Source organism: Protopterus annectens, chromosome 17.part0, assembly GCF_019279795.1.
Source record: "Protopterus annectens isolate FY-2018-M chromosome 17.part0, PAN1.0, whole genome shotgun sequence".
NCBI classification, from domain to species: Eukaryota; Metazoa; Chordata; order Ceratodontiformes; family Protopteridae; genus Protopterus; species Protopterus annectens.
The window spans coordinates 585,748,795-585,771,617 of NC_056751.1; the positions used below are offsets into that span (position 1 = coordinate 585,748,795).

Below are 22,823 nucleotides of genomic sequence, written 5' to 3' on the forward strand. Positions count from 1 at the left end.
CCAGTATGCTGCGAGATGCTTCTTCGACTGTGGAACCTGCGAATGTCTCTACCTTGAATATTAAACTGGCGCCATCGTCTTCTTCATGGTCTAAAACTCGATCCATGCCTAGAAAACCGATGCCCAGACTGCGTGGTCAGGCCCCTATGCCTAAAAAACAAATGAGAATGGTTGAAGACCTTATTACTCTAATCAGGGGAAGCCACACTTCCCCCTCTGAGACCTAGGGCTGATCTTCCTTCTGATTCTTCTGATCAGGGCTCTGAAATTTCTGTTTCCTCTGATGACCAGGATTTACCCTTATCTACCTATGAGGATTCTGATGCAGAGGACTCTATTCCCTCTGCTTCCCCTCCAGAGGATTTCTCTTTTGGTGAAACCTTGCATACTCTTAGGGAGCATTTCTGCTGGGAGAGCCAGGATTACTCTGACTCTAAAATGAGGCTTGTGGATTTCTTACTCCTGCCCCAACACCGGCCTTTGGCCATCCCTCCTGTACTGGACATTGTGGATGATGCTTTTTCGGAATTTAGTATGGCCCCTGACTCTCTACCTCCTGCTCCCAGAAAACCTGATAGGTATTACAGGGTCCATGACTCTCACAAGTTCCTTTTTAAAAATCCTGCTGCGGATCCTGAGACTATTTCACAGGGACCCAAGGGCATTAAGGCTACTACTGCCAAAATTCCTACCCCCTCTGATAGAGATTCCAGGGCACTGGATAGATGGGGTAAGAAGGTGTACACTTCTGCAGCCTTGGCCATTAGGGCCTTAAACTGCCAGTTTCATTTGTTAAAATATCAGCAGCATATTACTGGATTGCTTAAACAGAAAATTACTGGATTGCTTAAACAGAAAATGATGTTGATTCCTGACTGCTGAAAATAAAGCTTTACAGGATTTAATGCATTCTGCTGGACAAGTTGGAAAACATACTTTGCAATGTGGTTTTGATTCATTAGAGGCATCTTGTAGGGCTGCTGTCACTGGGTCTGTACTTAGAAGGCATGCTTGGCTTAAGGAGCTATCTTTGCCAGATCATGTTAAAGCTAAATTGTTGGATGCTCCCTTAAACCAAGACCGCCTGTTTGGCAACAAAGCAGTAGAAGTACTTAAAAAGATGTCGGAAAAAGCTAAATCTATGCAAACTGATTTCCTGCAAGTACAGCTTCCCAGATTTAGTAGGCATTAGCCCTTTCCTGCCTCTTCCAGGCCTTCTCAGTCCAAACCCAGATCCAGCAGAGCACCAAGGCTTCAGTCCCAAGGTACTCACAGGACTAAACAGTGGGTGGCTCCCACTTCCAAAACAGAGTAGTAAGACTCCCCCCTATGGTAAACTGTCTCAATGACTTAACTTTAACCCTTCCAAGCCCGGCACAACTGACTGTTCCTTTAGGGGGAAAGATTGCCCTGCAGGCAATAAATTGGGAATTCATTACCCAGGACAAATGGGTTTTAAATATAGTTATCCAAGGATACAGATTCCACTTCCACTCCTTACCAACCCCAAACAGTTGGCCAGATTTACCCCCAAATCAGTGGGCAGAGGCTCAAAAGCAAGTTCTCCCTCTTAAGTATCAGGGCTATTCAACCTGTCCCAGAAGAAGAACTGAGGACAAGGTTTTTACTCGAGACATTTTCTGGTACCCAGAAAGGACAATTCCTGGCTTCCTATCCTGGACCTGTCTATCCTGAACACATTTTTGGTGATCCCAAAATTCAAGATGCTAACTCTTCATCAGCTGCTTCCTATGCTAGGCAAAGATGCCTGGTTCGCAACACTGGATTTAAAGGAAGCCTACCTGCACATCCCAATAAGGGAATCTTGCAGAAGTTACCTACACTTCAAAGCAGGCTACATGCGCTGTCAGTTCTCTGCACTTCACTGTGGCTTATCTACTGCCCCCATGGTATTCACAAAGTGCTTAGCTCCAGTCATTGCATTTTGCAGGCAAAGAAATATTCAAATATACCCATACCTGGATGATTGTCTAATTCAGGCAGAAAGCCAGGACATACTATTAAATCATCTGGCATTTGTAAGGAAATTGTTAACATGTTCTTCGTGTTTCACTGTTGCAGTCATTACATTTGGGTAATCTGCTTGCAGGTTGCCCTCAGTCTGCCTGATTAACAAAGTCTTGGGTCCTACGTCGGTTGCTGTCCCTTCTTCCATGACGTCAGGTTGTCAGGGGTATAAAACATGCAGCCGACACCATTACATCAGTCTTTCTTGCCGTGCAATGCCCGCAGCAGAAGCAGTTTGCAAGTGCCTGTCGGCCGACTCCTGAAATTTTCATTTTCGAGTTTCAGAACCGAAGTCTTCAACTTAAAGCTAAGTACCCCGTTGGGGAGACTTTTTCTTGCTCCTTAACGATGTCAGTAAAAGTTAATAATTGCATTACTTGTGGAAAGCTAATACCTCATAAAGATTTTCATTTGTACTGTATTCCTTGCCTAGGCCCTGACCACGACGTACATTGCTGTCGCTTTTGTGCTTTATTTAATTAGCGCACTATCCGTCTGTATATTTTTGCCTCTCAATATTTCGGTTCTTTGTTTAATTATCCAGAAATGTCATCGGTTAGCCGTCCGACTACCGAGATTCTGAAAAAACGTAAAGATAAAGACAGAGACAGGCCGCCGAAGTCCAAAACCGCCGCCAACACTTCTCCTAAGCCAGTCGCCAGTTCGCCGGTACTCGGTGAGGTGCTTTCACAGCCCCTGATACCTGCTACTTCTGATTGGCAGGCCTCTACTGAGACCCATTCGGAGTCCGGTATGCCACGAGATACTTCAACTATGGAACCCACGGATGTCTCTACTTGGATGGGTCCGGAGCCGCTGTGCAGGCACCAGCTTCTGAGGGTGTATTTAGGCCTACAGACTTGCATATTAAATCGACGCCTCCTTCATTACTAAGGCCTAAATCCCGATCCATGTCTAAAAAAATGACGCCCAGGCCACATGCTCAGGCCCATATGCCTAAAAAAACAAATGATAAAAATGGCTGAAGATCTAATTACTCTAATCAGGGGTAGTCACCCCCCCCCCCCCCCAAGAGGCCTAGGGCTGAGCTTGATTATGAAAATTCTGATCAGGATTCTGTTTCTTCTGACTCTTCTGATGACCTGGATTTGTCCTTACCTCGTTATGAGGATTCTGATGCAGAGGATTCTGTTCCCTCTGCTTCCCCTCCTGAGGATTTTTCTTTTGAGGAAACCTTACATACTTTAAGAGAGCATTTTCACTGGGAAAGCCAGGAATTTTCTGATTCAAAAAAGAGGCTTAGGGATTTCCTCCTCCTACCTCAGCATAGGCCTTTGGCTATTCCTCCTGTACTAGACATTGTTGATGATGATTTCTCTGAATCCAGTTTGGCCCCTGATTCCCTGCCTCCTGCTCGTAGTAAACCTGACAGATACTACAGGGTCCCTGAGTCCCACAAGTTCCTCTTCAAAAATCCTATTGCAGATCCAGAGACTATTTCTCAGGGGCCCAAGGGCATTAAGGCTTCTACTGCTAAAAATCCTACCCCTTCTGATGGAGACTCCAGGGTGCTGGATAGATGGGTTGAAAAGGTTTATACTTGAGCAATCTTGGCAATCAAAGCTTTAAACTGCCAATTTCATATGTAAAAAATCAGCAACATGTCATTGGACTGCTTAAACAGAAAATGATGTTGATCCCTGACTTTGTGGAAAATAAAGATTTACAGGACTTAATGCATTCTGCTGAACAAGTTGGAAAACATACTTTGCAATGTGGTTTTGATTCTTTAGAGGCCTCTTGCAGGGCTGCTGTTACTGGGTCTGTGCTTAGAAGGCATGCTTGTCTTAAGGAGCGATCTTTGCCTGATCATGTTAAAGTTAAATTGTTGGATGCTCCTTTAAGTCAGGACTTAGCTGTACAGAATGCTCTGACAGCCTTTAAGGACTACATTCTTCCAGGACAACTAATGGTAAAGACGGACAACACCACGGTTATGTGGTACATAAACAAGCAGGGGGGGTACACATTACTACCCCCTCTGCAGACTAGCCATGGCATTGTGGAACACAGCCTTGAGCTACCAAGTGCACTTACAAGCTCAATTCCTGCCAGGAAAATTAAATACACTGGCAGACGGACTAAGCAGAAACCTCATGGACCCACATGAGTGAAAACTGAAGCCAAGGATTTTCAACATGTTGACAAGCGAATGGGGGAGCCCAGACATAGATCTATTTGCCTCCCCCCAGAACTACATATTGGACAAGTTTTGCACAAGGACTCCCCACAAAGAAGCCTGGAAATTGGATGCTCTGTCCTTCAGCTGGAAAAACCTATCAATCTATGCCCCCCACTGCCTCTGCTCTCCAAAGTTCTACTAAAAGTCAAACAGGACAAACCAAGGATGATTTTGATTGCTCCAGACTGGCCGTGCCAACACTGATACCCCCTCCTGCGCAGTGTGTCGCTGTTATCTCCATGGCACCTGCCTCAGACCCCTTCCCTGCTGTCTCAAAAGGAGAACTAGATTCTGCACCCTCAGCTTCCAACATTGAACCTTGCAGCCTGCTAATTACTTAAACTCATCCTTATCATCCCTCAGCAAACCTGTGATGGATGTCATCTTAGAGGCAAGGAGGCCTAGTACTAGAAAATCTTATGCTGAAAAATGGAAAAGATTTGTTGCCTGGAACCATTCTCAAGGGATGAGCACAGCAGCACCCAATTTACCTCAGATTTTGCAATACTTAACTGAGATGCTTCACAAGGGCCTGTCTTTTTCCTCCATTATAACACAGAACCTCCACTCTTCTCTCATCATCTGCTCAAGCAGTACCTCAGAGGGGCCAAACATTTGAGACCACCCAGGAGAGCTCCAACCCCTGCCTGGGACCTTAATTTTGTATTGGAGAAACTCACTCTACCTCCTTTCGCGCCAGCTGCTACTGCAGACTTAATATTTCTTTCTTTGAAAGCAGCTTTCCTTTTAGCAGTCACTTCAGCTAGAAGGATATCTGAATTACAGGCCCTTATGGCAGTGGAGCCTTTCATCATCTTTTATGCGGACAGGGTGTCACTCAGGACCAGTCCATCCTTCACGCCCAAGGTGGTGTCCAGTGTGGCTCTTAATCAGTCCATTCATTTGCCAACCTTCTTTTCCAATCCACGGAACAAAGGGGAACAGATTCTACATTCCTTGGATGTGCATAGACAACTTAGATTCTACTTGGACATGACTAAACCTCTAAGAAAATCTGAACAACTGCTGGTAGCATTTGCTGCAGGGGCAGAGGGGAAGGCTGTTTCAAAACAAACCATTTCTAAATGGATAAGCCATTGCATTCATTTCTGCTATAAGCACCATGGAAAACCTATCCCCAAGGGGATCAGATCTCACTCCACCAGGGCTGCATCTACTTCTGCAGCCTTACTCAGAGGTGTTCCTACGAGGGACATCCTAGAAGCTGCTACCTGGAGTTCTGTACATTCTTTCACCAAGCATTATCATTTGCCAGTTTTCTCTAATTCCAGAGCTGGCTTTGCCACTGCGGTCTTGCAGGGCCTTATAGCTGGCCCTAATGCTATATAAACTCCTCCTCCTTCTACCCAAATGTACTGACTGCAGCAGTGAAACACGAAGAACATAGTACAGTTGTGTACACTTGCCATAAATGTAGATGTTCGAGTGTATTCAGTGTTGCAAGTCCTGGTTACCCTCCCTCCAGCCCCCTAACTTCTTCTGGCTATACCTCTACATTCCTTTACTATGCTTAAAAGCCTTTTTGGTGTATTTGCTTTTTGTTGAAGGTATACCTTTGTGTTTTTATGTTTATTTGCTCCCCATTTGGGCACCTGACATCTGGGACAAGAAAAACTGATGTAATGGCATCGGCTACATGTTTTATACCCCTGATGACCTGACATCATGGAAGAAGGGACAGCAACCGACGCAGGACCCAAAACTTTGTTAATCAGGCCCACTGAGTGCATCCTGCAAGCAGACTACCCAAATGGTAATGACTGCAACAGTGAATACACTCTAACATCTACATTTATGGTAAGTGTACACAATTGTACTTTCTCTGGGGTACACCATAAATGAAATGAAATCACATCTTTTACCCTGACAACAAATTATATTCCTGGGAGCAATCTTTAATACCACTTCCCAGATGGCCTACCTTGCGCCAGAGAAACAAGTTCATTTGACAGCCTGCTTTAAACTACTGGCCACAAAGACCCAGCTATCTGCAAGGAAAATACTGCAAGCCCTGGGGTTCATGGCCTCCTGCATTCTACTAATTCCATATATAAGACTGCATATGAGGAAACTACAACTGTATCTAAAAAGCCTATGGTGTCAACATTCTCAGGATCTAGAATCAAAGATTCCTATCTTACATTGTCTACAGATAGAGTTCCTTTGGTGGGCGGAGGCCTGCCACCAAAACAAGGGACTGTCATTCACTCTAACCCCTGCCACCCTAACCCTAACAGACACATCAGACTATGCACGGGGGGCTCACTTGGCAGGGAAGTGCATTCAGGGCAAATGGAACCCAAGTCAAATGCACTTGCATAGCAATCAAAAAGAAATGTTAGCTGTACAGAATGCTCTGACAGCCTTCAAGTACCACATTCTTCCAGGACAATTATTAGTACAGACGGACAAACACCACTGTTATGTGGTATGTAAACAAGCAGGGAGGAACCCACTTATATCCTCTGTGCAGACTAGCCATGGCTCTGTGGAACACAGCCTTGAGCTGTCAAGTGCACCTACAGGCTCAATTCCTACCAGGAAAGCTAAATACACTGGCAGGCGACCTAATCAGAAATCTCATGGACCCACATGAGTGGAAACTGGAGCCAAAGATATTCAACATGTTGAGAAATTAATGGGGGAGCCCAGAGATAGACCTGTTTGCCTCCCCGCAGAACTCCCCCCAGAACTACCATATGGACAATTTCTGCACAAGGACTCCCCACAAACAAGCTTGGAATGTGGATGCCCTGTCCTTCACCTGGAAAAAACTATCAGTTTATGCCTTTCCCCCTCTGCCTCTCCTCTCCAAGGTACTACTAAAGATCAAACAGGACAAACCAAGGACCATACTGACTGCACCAGACTGGCCACGCCAACACTTGTCCTCCCTCTTACACAGTGTCACTGCTGGCACCATGGCACCTGCCTCAGACTCCTGCCCTGCTGTCCAAGCAGGAGGGCCAGATTCTGCACCCACAGCTTCAATCCCTGAACCTGGCAGCCTGGCTAATTACCTGATCTCTCCGTTACCATCCCTCAGTAAGAAAGTGATAGATGTCATTCTGGAGGCAAGGAGGCCTAGTACTAGAAAATCCTATGCTGAAAAATGGAAAAGATTCTGTTCCTGCAGCCAAACTCAGGGGATGGGCACAGCTGCGCCCAATTTACCTCAGATTCTTCAATACTCAACTGAGGTGCTTTACAAGGGCCTTTCCTTTTCCTCCTCCAGAATTCATGCCTCAGCCATTTCAGTTCATTACAATACAGAACCACCCCTCTTCTCTCATCCACTGCTGAAGCAGTTCCTCAGAGGGGTCAAAAACTTAAGGCCACCTAGGAGAGCCCCTACTCCAGTCTGAGACCTTAACTTTGTACGGGAAAAGCTCACTTTACCTCCCTTTGAGCCAGCTGCCAATGCAAAGTTGAAATTCCTTTCTCGGAAAACAGCCTTCCTTCTAGCCATCACTTCAGCAAGAAGGTTGTCTGAATTACAGGCTCTCATGGCAGTGGAGCCTTTCTTCATCTTTCATATGGACAGGGTGTCCTTCAGGACCAATCCCTCCTTCATGCCCAAGGTGGTATCCAGTGTGGCCGTTAATCACTCCATTCATTTGCCAACCTTCTTTTCTAATCCACAGAGCAAAGGGGAACGAATACTGCAGTCCTTGGATGTGCACAGACAATTGAGATTTTACTTGGACAGGACTAAACCTCTCAGGAAATCTGAACAGCTGCTGGTTGCGTTTGCTGTAGGGGCAGAGGGGAAGGCCATTTCAAAGCAGACCATTCTAAGTGGATAGGCCGCTGCATTAATTTCTGCTATAAACACCATGGAAAACCTACCCCACAGGGGATAAGACCACATTCAACCAGGGCTGCATCTACCTCTACAGCCTTTCTCAGAGGTGTCCCTACCAGAGACATCCTAGAAGCTGCTACCTGAAGTTCTATACATACCTTCACCAAGCATAACCACTTGCCAATTTTTTCAAACTCCAGAGCTGGCTTTGCCACTGCAGTCTTGCAGGACCTTATAGCTGGTCCTAATGCTATCTAATTACCTCCTCCCATCCTTAGCTTTGGGAATCTACCCAAATGTGATGACTGCAACAATGAAACACCAACCATTAATGTAGATGTTGGAGTGTATTCACTGTTGCAGTCCTGGTTACCCTCCCTCCAACCCCCTCACTTCCATTGACTCTACCTCTATTCTGGTTTGCTATGCTTAAAGCTTTTTGGTGTATTTGCTTTTTTGTTGGAGGTGTAAATTTGTATATAATTGCTTCTCATTATGGGGGCACCTGACATCTGGGGCAAGAAAAACTGATGTAATGGCATCGGCTGCATGCTTTATACCCCTGACTACCTGACGTCATGGAAGATGAGACAGCATCTGACACAGGACCCAAGACTTTGATAATCGGGCCGATTGAGGGCTACTGCAAGCAGATAACCCAAATGTGATGACTGCAGCAGTGAATACACTCGAACATCTGCATTTATGGTAAGTGTATACACAACCGTACTTTCCCTAAGGATCCACAAAGTGAATGGCAGCCTTGCACTTAGGGCTTTAGTCCTTTGATGGCATTGAAACTTCCTCAGGGAGTTTATTTCATCCCCCCTCCCCCCGTTGGTTCTCTACTCCCCTAAAAAGACCAAGGGAACATGATTCCTCTGAAGAGGAGACGGATTCAGATGAGAAATCCCGTGCTTACTCTTCTCAGATTCCTTCTCCTCTAGATTATAGATCAGAGGAAGAGCAATCTACCAGTCCTGAAACTCCCTTTGAAGAGATTTCTTTTGGGGACGCAATCTCCAAGATGACTCGAGTTCTTTAAATGGGATTGTGCTTAGGTTTTTGGGGTACAAAAAAACGTAGTATGAGTTGCTGCAGATGTATTCTCCTAGACCTTCAGCTGTTGCTTATGTTTTTGTTGCCTCAGATGCATTTTCCAGTGCTTCTAAGGCTCCAGACTGTCAGCCTCCCGCTCCCAAGAAATCTGATAGTTTCTACAGGGTGCCTTAGGATCATAAATTTTTGTACAAGTGTCCTCCTGCTGACCCCTTGGTGGCGCCTGTAGCTTTTGACAAGTCCTCTCAGTTGCCTCCTTCTCCCATGTTACTGCCCTCTAAAGATAGCAGGACCATGGAAAAGGGTAGGCATGAAGGTTTATACCTCTGTTACCTTGGCTTTTAGGGCCATCAGTTGTCAGACCCATATGTCCAGGTATTTGTCGGCTTTCCTATCCCAGGCCTAGCAGGTTATTTCCGATCTTCCAGACTCTGAGGGTAGGGCAGACCCTTTCCCTGCTAGGGACTTCCTTCAGTATGGCTCATCATTCCATCAAATGTAGTTATGATGCAGCAGATGCTTCTTCTAGGGCTGCTGCTTTTAGGTCAGTGATGAGGAGGTATTCTTGGCTTTGGCTTCAACCTTTGCCTGATGATGCCAAGGCTGATTTCATGGATGTCCCTCTTGATAATTAGCACTTGTTTAGTGAAGCTGCTGCTATGTTTAAGTCCTTTCAGGATAGGGGCAAGACTTTACAAGAACTTAAGCATGTGTTTCTTTCTCCTGTGTCTAAATTTCAGGGAAACTACCCCAGTAAGCTAGCCTTTGTTCGCAGGCAATTTTGCCGCCTTCCTGAAGGTACAAAGGGTGACAAGTGGGCTTCTTTTGTGAAGGCTATGCAGACTTTTGTGCCTCGGAAGTCTCCTTTTCCAGATAAACCAGGTGCTGTCCCCAGCCAATTTCCTCTTTCTCTTCTCTCTCTCTCTTCCTGCTTGGCTACAGATTACTCAGGATTCTTGGGTCCTGCCTATTATCCTCCAGGGGTATTTCATGGTCTGGAAATCACTTCCCCTTTTTACAGCTACGCCTCAGCCCCTTCAGGAACAGCTGTCATTCTTTCCAGAGGTGCTATGGGGTCTTTTGGCTCAGGGTGCTAATCAAGAGGTGCCTATGTCTTGAAAGGGGAGGGGTTTACTCCTGGATGTTTCTAGTACCCAGGAAAGAGGGTACTTGGAGACTAGTTCTAGACCTCTCTCTTTTTGAAGTTGCCCTCCTTTTCGAATGTTGTCCCTTCAGATACTGTTCCCTCTTCTGCTTCCTTAGGCTTATGTGGGGTGTCTGGATCTCAAGGATGCGCATTTCCTTCTTCCTATTCATCCCCTTTTCAGGAAGTTTTTACATTTCTCTGTTGCTTCCTGACATTTTTGGTTATTGCTTTCCCCTTTGGCCTTTCTACTGCCCCAAATGTATTCACTAAATGCCTCGCTTCTGTGATTGCTTTTTGCATGATTCAAGGGATCCAAGTATTTCCTTACTTGAACGACCTGTTTCAGGCATCCTTTCCAGAGATCTGTTGCAAAATCTTCATTTTGCCATTTCTCTTCTGCAAAGCCTGAGGTTCACAAACTTCAAAAAGTCTTTTTGACTCCTTCTCAAGACCATGTTTTTCTGGGGTGTAGGGTACAGACTCTGCCTTTGCTGGCATCCCTGCCTCTTCCCAAGGCCTTAACACTCCTTTCCTTCTTTCAAATTATTCTTCCTCTGGCCCTTATGTCAGCCATGGAATTTCTGAGAGTTCTGGGGTTCATGGCATCCACCATCCCTTTGCTCTCTCTGACCAAACTCCACATGAGAATTTCAATGGTTTCTGAAGTCAGTTTGGTTTCAACATGCGCATCCTGTAGAATTTGTAGTTACATTTCTACCTTGTCTCAAGAAGGAATTTCACTGGTGGATCAATCACTTGTCTCTCTAAATCTAGGGCTCCCTTTTCATCCCCCTCTTCCCTCTCAGGAGCTGTTAACAGACGCTTTGGTCTTGGGATTGGGATCAGCTTTTGGCTGCCTAAAGGCGGGGGGGGGGGGTTGCCTCTTAACTGAAAGAGCACATCAGTGCAAGAGATGACAGCTCTTCTGCTGGCACTTCAAGCTTTTCATTTTCTCTTCTGTACCTCTGAAGTTATTTACAGACAATACCACGGTGATGTGGTGTGTATACAGATGGGGAGTGGGACAAGATCTTATCTTCTTTGCCTGATGGGACACCCAGTGTGGGTTCTTGCTATCTGGTTTCAAGCAACTCTTTTGGCAGTTTATATTCCCTGACGTGAAAACATTGTGGCAGACGTTCTGAGCAAGTCCTTAACTCAATCCCATGAATGGATGCTTCACAACTGTGTGTTTTGGGATATTGTCCACCAGTGGGGTACTCCTCAAGTAGATCTTTTTGCCTCCCCTCTGAACAGACAACTTCTGTTTTGTGCCAGACTCCTAGCTCCTCTGGTTTTAAAGGTGGATTCCCTCTTTTTTTCTTGGAAGGGGGTGTTTCTTTATGCTTTCCTTCCCCTTCCCCTCATTCCTAAAGTCCTGTTCAAAATTCAACAGGATGCTCCCAAAATGTTGTGGGTGACTCCCTTTTGGCCGAGACAGCATTGGTTCCCTCTTCTGCATTTAGTCAAGGGCAATCACAAGTTACCTCACAGGTTAGATCTACTCACACAGGACAAGGGATGTCTCATCCATCCCCACTTGTCTATTCTTCATCTAAAACTGTGGGTGGTAGGATTTTGATTCCACATAGACACCTTTTTTCTAAGGACCTGCTTAGGGTCCTGCAGAGGGCCAGGAAACCCAATGCTACGAAGTCCTACTTACCGAAATGGAACAGGTTTTCTGTTGGTGTCTTTCTCGTAACCTGGATCCACTTTCTGTAGACGTTCCTTTGGTTCTATCTTTTCTGTGTGAATTGCTCTATGCTGGGTTGGCTTGTTCTTCGGTTAAGGTGATGTTCCTGTGATATAAATAGGATCTACTGGAGAGATGGGTATGTTTGCCCATAGACTACCCCATCTGTGGGACAGGCTCCCCTTCCATGTGCAGCAGAGTTCTCCCTAACCCTATTGAAGTGCAACTTGGACAATTAGATGAAAAACCGGAAATGCATCCCTGGTTTTGGCACCTATGTCTCTAATGCAAACAGGTAACCTGTAAATGGTTCATCTGCCAGGCCCATGCTTACACTTATCAACGTTGTCAAAACATGTCAGAGGTTCGGGATGCATGGCTAGGCTTAAAAAGACCCTTGTGGTCATTAACCTAGTAAACACCTATGAAACTATAAGGCCCACTTATCCGCTATCTCTGCTCGTCTGCCTTTATCTCCTTCTTTAGCTTCTAGATTTGAAGCTAAACAATTCGTTAAAGGTGTCCTTCATATTAGACCTCCCAGGAAGCCTGCTCCTCCTCCCTGGGATCTTAATTTTGTTTTGGAAAAATTGATTCAGGCTCCTTTTGAGCCTGCAGCTTCATCTTCCTTGCAACATTGCACTTGGAAGACTGTATTGTGTTAGCCTTTACTTCTGCCAGATGGGTGTCTGAGCTTCAAGCCCTTATGGCATGTCCTCCTTTTTTGGTGTTTCATAAGGACAAGGATGCCCTTGCATACTAATCCTTTTTTTTATGCCCAAGGTGGTGACTGAGCTGTCCCTTAGTCTATTCATTTGCCCACTTTTTTCCATTCTCCACAATCTGTCAGTGAGAAGGTGCTTCCCATATTGGATGTGCACAGACAAGTCGGATTTTATTTGGATAAGACTGTTACGGAGTCTGATCATCTTTTTTGTTTCCTTTCATCCTATATCCTTAGGATTCTGTATCCAAGTAAACTGTTTCTTCTTGGATCTCAAAAGCTATTTCTTTTTGTTATTCCTTTCATGTTAGGAGCATTCCTTATTCTGGTAAGTCTCATTCAACTAGAGCTGTGGCTTCTTCTGGTTCTTTTTTTTTTTCAAGCGTTTGGATACTAACTCTATTCTTGAGGCATGTACCTGGACTTCTGTGTGTACATTAGCCAAGAACTACAAGTTGGATGGAATCTCCAGAACTAGAGATGGTTTTACTACGGCCATCCTTTAAGGCTTCCTGGAAGGCTGTGCTTGTCCTTCCTCCTCCCAAGTTTCTTCCTGAGCTTTGGCACTCTCCCTAATGAATGAGTACTAAAACAGTGAAATGGAACGGCATAGTACAGTTGTGTAAAATCTTACCGTAACGGTAGATGCCCTCTTCACTATTGTAGCATTCATTCATTCCTCCCTCTTCCCCTGGTCCATCGGTCTTCTGGATGTACTGATTACCTCTCTTGTTTTTCTTGGACTGGCATTCCTACTGAGGCTTGCATTTCTGAAGATGATACATCCGGACATCACCTTTATGACCTATGTTATGCAAGGCACATACATGTGACATATGGTGCACCTGAAAGCAACCTATGGCTTTGGTATGCTGGCCGAATGTTGGGCCCACCTTGGCAGGTGATCCCCTAATAATGTAATGAATAATGCAACAGTAAAGCGAAGAGTATCTACCATTATGGTAAGATTTCACAACTTTACTTTCTTAATTGTACTGTACCTTTTAGATTTTATTAACATTTAAAGTTAGTCATGCCACTCGGTGAAAATGAAGTTTGAAATTGTGGAAGTGAATAGCTATACATGCACTTGTTTCCTCAGCAGCCTCTGTACTTTAATGTATAAAATATAACCGTGCACAGTTTATTTAAGGCTAGCCAGTGCAGTTTTTCTTAAGGCTAAAGTTTACTGAACGTGTACATGTTTTTCATATCTGGAAAGAGAAGAGAAAAGGAGGAAAAACAGCAATCTGTCTAAATGAGAGCACAGGTTTATGCTTTAGCATGGTTACCTCAACTGTAGTGAAGGTAATGCCTGTAGGTACAGATGGTGATTTGGGCAACTGCTCTTATTTGGAAAGGTGAGCTTCCTTTTTGAAGTGTACATAGTTTTGTGTATATTTGTTGTGAGTTAAAGGGGGCTGGGATCTTTAAAAAAAAAAGTGTTTAGTGTTATTGAAGTGAAAAGTTTGGGAAATTATGGCGTGGGTTAAATTTTACAATAGAAAAATCGAAAAGAATGGCAAACTGTGTGCATGTAAATTACTAGCTGTAAACAAAGAAAAAGCTGTCATGAACATTGAGTATGACAGCATGACTGTTTAGTCAGTATTAACTTGGGAGGTAAATGGCCAAAAACCTAAAAGTATTGAATTATGTTAAGAAATGTAGGTTGTGAATGACTGTGTTAAAGGAGACCTATTTGGATATATAGGAGTTTGTGAATTTGACAAAGAAAGGATTTCTGGGGGGTTCAGCAGAATGTAAGAGGCAAATGAAAAAGGAGTAGTAATCCTGATTGCGAGAGGATCCCCAGTAGAGATAGAGGAGAGCAAAAGATAGTAATGGTAAATTTATAGCAGTGGTGGGTTATTGACAGGAGTATAGGATTAGGCTGGCATGTATTTATATTCCTCTTAACTCATTAATACTGAGTACCTTCACATGGCACCTCTGTGCTTAAACCAGAGTGCTCTCTGAGGCGCTACATACTGTATGCTTTTACACCTGAGTGCCTTCCACAAGCGCAAGTTATTTTACACTCTTATTTTAGATTCACTGTTAAAAAATAAGTTGAAAAAAGTACCTGAACTTTATCAGTTACCTTCTCAACTTATTTTTCATCGTGGAGTTGCTAGGTGCTCATATTGGAATTTTTTTGAGGAAATCGGCTTGTCATGCACGATCACAGCAAGCCAATTCTGTATGTGTTTTCTGTATACTTTTTTTTTTTAGAAACGGTACAGAAAAAAAAAAATTCTAAGCTTGCTTCTCCCCCCTTCCTGTGGTAGGTCATATACGCATTTGCGGTGTCCAGGATGGTTTGTGAGCTCCTAAGCCCCCCCCCCCTCATGTAACTGGGGTTAAACTATTCCTGGCACCATAAAGTCTGTTCTTCAAAATTTCACTTGGAACTAGCCAGCTTTTTAGTGTTAGCACTCATCTGTTTCTTTGATCTCAGCACTTTTTCAGAACTCATTGTAAGCACTAAATAAGTTACAAATTACTACAGCACTCAACTTTCCTCACTTGTCTAGAGGAAAACAGTTTTTAGTACTTAATAAATAAACACCTTTTCAGGCATGTCTAAATGTCAGCTCCCAGTGTTTTCTCCTGTCTACCTGATGAATCTGGGCATCTTGGGACAATGCAGCAATTGCCTCATGTACACAGACAACCCTCTCCTCCTACCACCCAACACTACGACCTGTGAGAGATGCACTTATATAGCCAAACTGGAAGCAAAGCTCTCTTCACCAAAGACTGGCCTAGACAGTCAAGAGGAGAAGGTAAACACTTGCACCGCACCACACTCATCACATAGTCCCTCAAAACCTACACCACCAAAACACACACACAGAACCACAAAACACACACCTACATTCGCGGAGGCTCTCAGTACAAATCTGCCCAAACAACAGAGACTTCCAAAGCAGAAATGCAAACAACCTCTGCCCCCCAATACAACCTAAGGCATAACATACCCAACACTCTAGTCATAGGTGACTCTATAGTCAGGCACACTGATGATGTTCATCGTGTTTCACTGTTGCAGTCATTACTCTTGGGTTATCCTGCTGGCAGGCTACCCGCAGTCGGCCAGAATTACGTCTAGGTCCGGCGTCGGTTGCTGTCGCCTCTTCCCTGGCGTCAGTGTGCCAGGGATATAAAAGATGCAGCAGACGCCATTTTCTTCAGTCTTTCTTGCCACGCGGTGCCCGAAGCAAAAGCAGTTCGCAAGTGCTGGTCGGCCGACTCCTGAGATTTTGAAATCTGAATTTCAGAACCGAAGTCTTCATTAAAGCTAAGTACCCCGTTGGGGAAACTTTTTTCTTGCTCCAGTCCGATGTCAGAAAAAGTTGCCAATTGTATTTCTTGTGGGAAGCTAATACCTCATAAGGATTTTCGCTCTTACTGTATTCCTTGACAATAAGAGCAACGACAAACTTAATACCAGAAAATAAGAAACCACGGACTTGACTGAAGAAAGGTTTAATTCGAAAAAATAAATAAATATCACAAAAAAAAAACTCTATGAAACTAAAAATCAAATAAGCGTTTTCGTTTGGCGTTTGCCAAACTTTTTCAAACTGTTACCACATCACTTCCTGTAAGCTAAATAGTATTTTTTAGTGATCAGCTACAAATTCAAATCTTTAAAGAAACAGCACTTGTCAACCCTAAAAATAAATAATTTTTTTGTATCGAGCAAATAACAGAATAGAATAAATTGATATATAAATACATAGAAAAACAACATACTATATAATGCAGTGTTCAAACCCATAAATACATGAAATGTATGAACCTAGGTAATGTAAATCACTTTTATCAAACCAATGCGTTTGCTGACTTTGATTTCTTTCTTTTGCAGCCAGTCTTAATATACGTGCGCAAAAAGTAACTAAAATGAAAAAGTATGCATACATAAAATGTATGTGACTAAGTAATGTAAACCATTTTTGCCAAACCAATACGTTTGCTGACGTTCATTTCTTTCTTTTGCAGCAAATCTTAATATGAGTGCACAAAAAATAATATAATGAAGTATGCAATATATGGTAAATATTATTTTTGTTTTTAACTTGCACGTAATATGCTCTGTCGCTGAAAATAAAATATTCATCGCCTGAAATAAGGCGAAATAATGCATTAAATCACCAACATGAGCATAACAATAATAGTGGTGTGTAACTATATAATTGTGTATACCGAAAATGCCATTTATGAATGTACCTGATGAATTGATTGATAAATTATATCTAATAAATATTGTTTAAGATAAGGTAATAAAATAGTATTTATAATAAATATATCTGATGTATAATTAATCAATTAATTGAAAATTAATTGTAAAACAAATGCATATAAAAAAGATGTAACAAATTTATCTCAGTAACGATTTTAATTTTAAAATACTAGCTATAGATATGGCGTTATTCAAACATGGCCAGTTATGTGCATTTAATCTTAGTTGTCATTCAAGTTCAAGCCTTTCCAATAGTAATTGCCATGCACCACCCCTGATATCTACTTTTAGGACATCCAGAACTACAAAATTAAAATTGTGAGATGTATGTAATATGTAATGTTTTGCTAGGGCATTTAGTTCCATCAGGTATGGCTCATATATGTATATAATTCGTCTTTAATTTTTTTTTTTTTTTTTCCTTATATAAAAAATAGTGCAATGGAGAGCACAATATACAACTTTTTCGCTGTTACAGCAAGCTTTGTCTTTTAAACAAATTTTAGTGCCATTTATTATTACCTCATTTGTTTCAAACACATGTTTACATCTGCCAAATCTAAATGTTTTCCCATGTTTTGTGTTTAGTTTGTGTTCCAAGCATTTTTTCAAATTCATACCCTTTTTATATACTATAGATGGGCTGGTATCAAAATGGTGATGTAATGATGAATCAGCTATAATAAGCTGCCAAATTTTCTTAATTGTGTTATTTATAAAACCGCTGTCAGAATTGAAAGTGGTAATAAAGCTCTTAGTGAAACTTTTAACTGCTATTATGGTTGGTACTTCAATATTGTTTTGAATAGTGCAAGTAGACTTCCGGATACTAATTTCACTATTTAAATTTCTTATATTACTTGCCCCTGGTGTATTTGAAGTAGCCATAACAGCCTGATTAAGCAAAGGTCTAAAATGTAAATTGTCCCGTTTAGTTACTATTTCATACATAATATTATTTATCAATCTGTCTGGATATCCTCTGTTTTTAAACATCCCACATAAATTCAAGCATTCAACTATAAAATCAACTCTTTTACTAACCATTCTGGAGGCCCTAACAAATTGACTTTTTAAAACTGCTCTTTTTTGACCATAGGGGTGGCAACTATTAAAATGCAAGAAACTGTTACTATAAGTTTTATTGCGATGTATTTTAGATGTAATTTCTCCATTTATAACATCTTTTTCTAATAATATATCTAGATAAGCTATAGAAGTAATGTTTGTTGTAGCTCTGAATTTTAAAAAAGTTAAGTTAATATATGTTAAAAACTCTTCCAGTTTTTCATAACTTCCACACCATAAAATAAATGTCATCTAAAAAGCGCAAGTAAGTTTTACAATAGTTAAAAAAAATAGGGAATTAAACATATATTTTTTCTCCCATATGTGCATTACTATATTCGTGTAGAGGCCTCCATACGGAGACCCCATAGCTACTCCTTCGTTTTGTAAATAAATATTGTTATTAAAAGATATAAAATTATTTCTTAAAACAATATCTAAAAGTTGATCAAATAAATTAATCCTAGTTTGAGTTAAACCCTTTTCATTCAGAAATAAGTTGAACCACTCCATTCCCATTTCATGGCGGATAACAGAATATGAATCTTTAACATCAGTGGTAACAAAAATATCATTATACTCAATAGACCCAATAGTAGACAAAAAGTCCCATGAATCTTTCAATAAATATTTTTCGGCATGTATATAGGTTTTTAAATTGCTGTCAATAAATTTTGCTATTGGATTAGTAATGGAGCCCTTGGCATCCACAATTGGTCTAAAAGGAGGTTTATTTAAGTCTTTATGAATTTTTGGGACTCTGAACATAGTGTCCTGGGGTAACAAACATTCATGTAATTAAATTCATCAATATTTGTCTCCTTCAATGAATAAATTGTAAAGAATACCTCTAATATGTTTGTATGCCCCATTTAATTAATTTATTGAACTCAATATGTATGCATTACTGTTTTAAAATATTTTCTAATTCAATATTGTAATCGTAGGTGTTGAATATTGTCATCCCACCTCCCTTATCTGGCTTAATGAGTCTGATATTTTTTGTATCCATTAGAGTGTTCAAAATATTGTATTCGATTTTAGTTAAATTATGGCTTTTTTTTTTGTGCCTAATGCTTCAAGGGTACGAAAATCATGTTCACACATTTTTTCAAATGTTTCCAACATGGGGTGCAAGGGAGGATTATAAGAACTGGAAACATAAAGTGGCTTCATTACCTGTTCAGTATTGTGAAACAATAAACTTAAGTTTAATTTCCTAACAAATATTTTTAAATCAATGATAGAGTGCACAGTGTTCATATTTTTACTTGGAATAAAGGTTTGACCTCGTGAAAGCAAATCACAGATACTATGGTCAAAGATAAAATCTGAATAATTATATAGAGTAAAGTCTCTGGTGGTATTAGTGTACATGGTGGGCCTCTTAGTTGACAATATTTCACTCACTGGTGCCCCCTCCATTGGCTCCTGTTGTAATTGTTTCTCCCTCTGGAAGAGGTCCCGCGAGTATAAGCTTGATTTTGTAACCCCCAGTTCTTTTTCTGGTTTTGGTGTTGAAAAGTTTGTTGGCGCTGTATTAGTCTTTCGGATCTCCGCAATGGTGGAAACGTTTCTGTTCCTAAAAAAGTGTTGTCCTCGAATTCCCGATCATCACCAGTTGTATTCAAGTTGGTATTATTGTCATTTCCAATGTCATGGGATGTCAATTTAAACCCCCATTGTTGGGAAATAGGGGGTGGGGGGTAGGCCGTACCGTGTCCATAAGAATTAAGATCACGATCTAGTTTTTTAAGCTTTCTGTCTTTAATTATTTTCATTTTTTCATCAATGGATTTAAAAATAGGTTGATAATCAAAGTCATTGTTTGTAAAGGCTGAATCGTTTTTTACTGCTGTGTCCAATTAATTAGCTTTTTTTGTCAATAATTCGATGGTCTTTTTATTATCCCCTGTTACCATATTCATATAGTCAATACCAAACTTATCAAACAATTTAATTAAATCTATATGTAACGGTGAGTTAGCTATCAATCCAGAAGGAAATCTCCACACTCGTAGTCCCTTAGGAACAATGTTTTTCTTTATACATTCTTGGAAATAATTATTATCCATCTGCATTTTTTTAATTTTAAGCAGAACATAGTCTAGTTCAGATAATTTGTCATTAAATGACTTGGACGTACCTGTAATGGTATTCGTAGTGGATGAAAAAACATTATTATTGCTTAACCAAGAAGAAATTTCATTGTTCCTGGTTATATTTAAATCAGCTGAAGTAGATGGTTGTTAGTTTGCTCCTGCATCAATACGACTCACGGAAGAAGAGCGCCTCCTGTTTAACTCACTCAAATTAGTCCCATTAATATCTGCAAATGGATTAAGATGAAGGGAAAGGTTTGAACCCTGCGACAAACTACGTTGTTCTAAACGATCCATTCTTTCTGTTAATTTTTCAATTAACTGTGTCAAACTACATAAAATGTTCTCTGGTGCTGTTTCGGCCTCCGTCTCAGCCATGTCCATACCAATAAAAGACCAAGACAATAAGAGCAACGACAAACATAATACCAGAAAACAAGAAACCACGGACTTGACTGAAGAAAGGTTTAATTCGAAAAAATAAATAAACAAATAACAAATGCTGTTTCTTTAAAGATTTGAATTTGTAGCTGATTACATCACTAAAAAATACTATTTAGCTTACAGTTTGAAAAAGTTTGGCAAACGCCAAATGAAAGCGATTATTTGATTTTTAGTTTTGTAGAGGTTTTTTTTTTTGTGATATTTGTTTATTTTTTCAAATTAAACCTATCTTCAGTCAAGTCCATGGTTTCTTGCTTACTGTATTCCTTGCCTAGGCCCTGATCACAATGTTGCTAGCTGTCGGTTTTGTGCTAGATTCAACCAACGCACTATCAAGCGTCGGGTTCGATTTTGCATTTCATTACTTTGGCCGAAGATTTAATTATATAATGCCGGCGGAATAGCCGACAACCGGAGTTTATAAAAAAACGCAAGGACAAGGATAGGCATCCGAGGTCCAAAACCGACGACGAAGCCTCTTGTAGGCCAGTCGCCGGTTCTCAGTGAGGCGCTTTCGCAGCCCCTGCCGCCCGCTACCTCAGAGCCACAGGCTGCTACCGACTCTCACGTGGAGCCGACTGGGCCTCTGGAAACTCAAGATATTGGACACTCGGAAATCAATCCCTCAGATGGGTCTGGAGCCGCTGAGAAGGCATCTGCTTCTGAGGGTGTTTTCAGACCTACACAACTATATGTTAAGCCATCATCTACTTCAAAGACTAAAGCAACTGTAAAGACAAAGAAACAAGTACAGCATTCTCCTATTCAGACTTCCATGCCTAAAAAACAGATGCTCAAAATGGCCGAAGACCTAATTACTTTGATCAGGGGCTCCCATCCCCTTCCTGATAAGAGGCCTAGGCAAGAGACAGAGTATGATTTTTCTGATCAGGTATCTATTTCCTCTGATTCCTCTTCTGAACAGGATTACTCCATGCTTCCCTATGAGGATTCTGATGCTGAAGAATCCATTCCTTCATCCTCCTCCTGAAGACTATTCTTTTGGGGGAACACTACATACTATGAAGGAGCATTTCCACTGGGAGAGCCAAGATTATTCTGAGTCTAAGAAAAGGCTCAGAGACTTCCTGCTTCTTCCTCAGCACAGACCCCTTGCTATTCCACCTGTTCTAGACATTGTAGATGCATTTTCAGAGTGCGCACTGTCCTCTGACCCTTTACCCCCTGCTAAGCCAGACAGATACTACAGGGTCCCGGATTCTCATAAACTCCTATATAAAAACCCCGCTGCTGACCCAGAAACTATATCTCAGGGTCCCAAGGGGGTTAAAGCTTCCACTGCAAAAAACCCTGTCCACTCTGATAGGGATTCTAGGCCTCTAGACAGATGGGGGAAAAAAGTTTACACTTCTGCCACCCTGGCTGTAAGGGCTTTAAATTGGCAATTTCATATGCTTAAATGTCATCAATATTTAATGTCACTTAAACAGAAAATATTGACAAATACTGAATGCTCAGAGAACAAGGAATTGCATGATTTATTGCATGCAACTGAACAAGTGAGAAAGCATACTTTGCAATGTGGTTATGATTCACTGGAGGCCTCTTGCAGGGCCGCTGTTACAGGTTCTGTTATTAGAAGGCATGTTTGGTTAAAGGAACAAAATCTGCCTGATCATGTTAAAGCAAAATTATTAGATGCACCATTACAGCATGATACTTTGTTTGGTACTAAAGCAGAAGAGGTGTTGAAAAAAATGGAGGATAAAGCAAAATCTATGCAGACAGTCAAGGATTTCTTACAGATACAGCCACCCAGGTTTAGCAGGAACTGGCCTTCTAAAAATTGGTCCTTCCAGTCTCAGACAGACCACAAAGAGGCAGATACAGGTGTCCCAGAGGCAGATCTCAGCCCCAAGGCTCATACAGGCCTAAACAATGGGGTGCTTCTACCTCCAAAAGCGGAGAAGACAAATCACAGCTTTACAGGAAACAGTCCCAATGACTTTCCTATACCAGTTCCAAGCAGTTTCCTTTTGACAGCCCCAAGACAAATGGATTCTGAACATATTTTTACACCCTTCCAAGGGCAAAGGGCATGCCAGACCTGCTACACAATCAATGGGCAGAGGCACAAAAACAAATTACAGCCCTCATGGACATGAGGGCCATTCAGCAAGTACCACTACAAGAGCAGGGGCAAGGATTTTACTCCAGACTTTTTCTAGTATCCAGGAAGGACAAAACCTGGAGACCAGTTCTGGACCTGCAGAAGATGCCTCAGATTCATAGCTGGGTCAATGCATTACCAATTCT

At 41.8% G+C, this 22,823-nt stretch overlaps 1 protein-coding gene across 1 annotated transcript in view; it reads left to right on the forward strand.

Annotated features, from left to right (window-relative positions):
• PPP1R12C (protein phosphatase 1 regulatory subunit 12C) overlaps positions 1-22,823 on the forward strand; it is a gene marked incomplete in the record, with an annotated part of 1,670,410 nt that overhangs the window by 864,138 nt on the left and 783,449 nt on the right.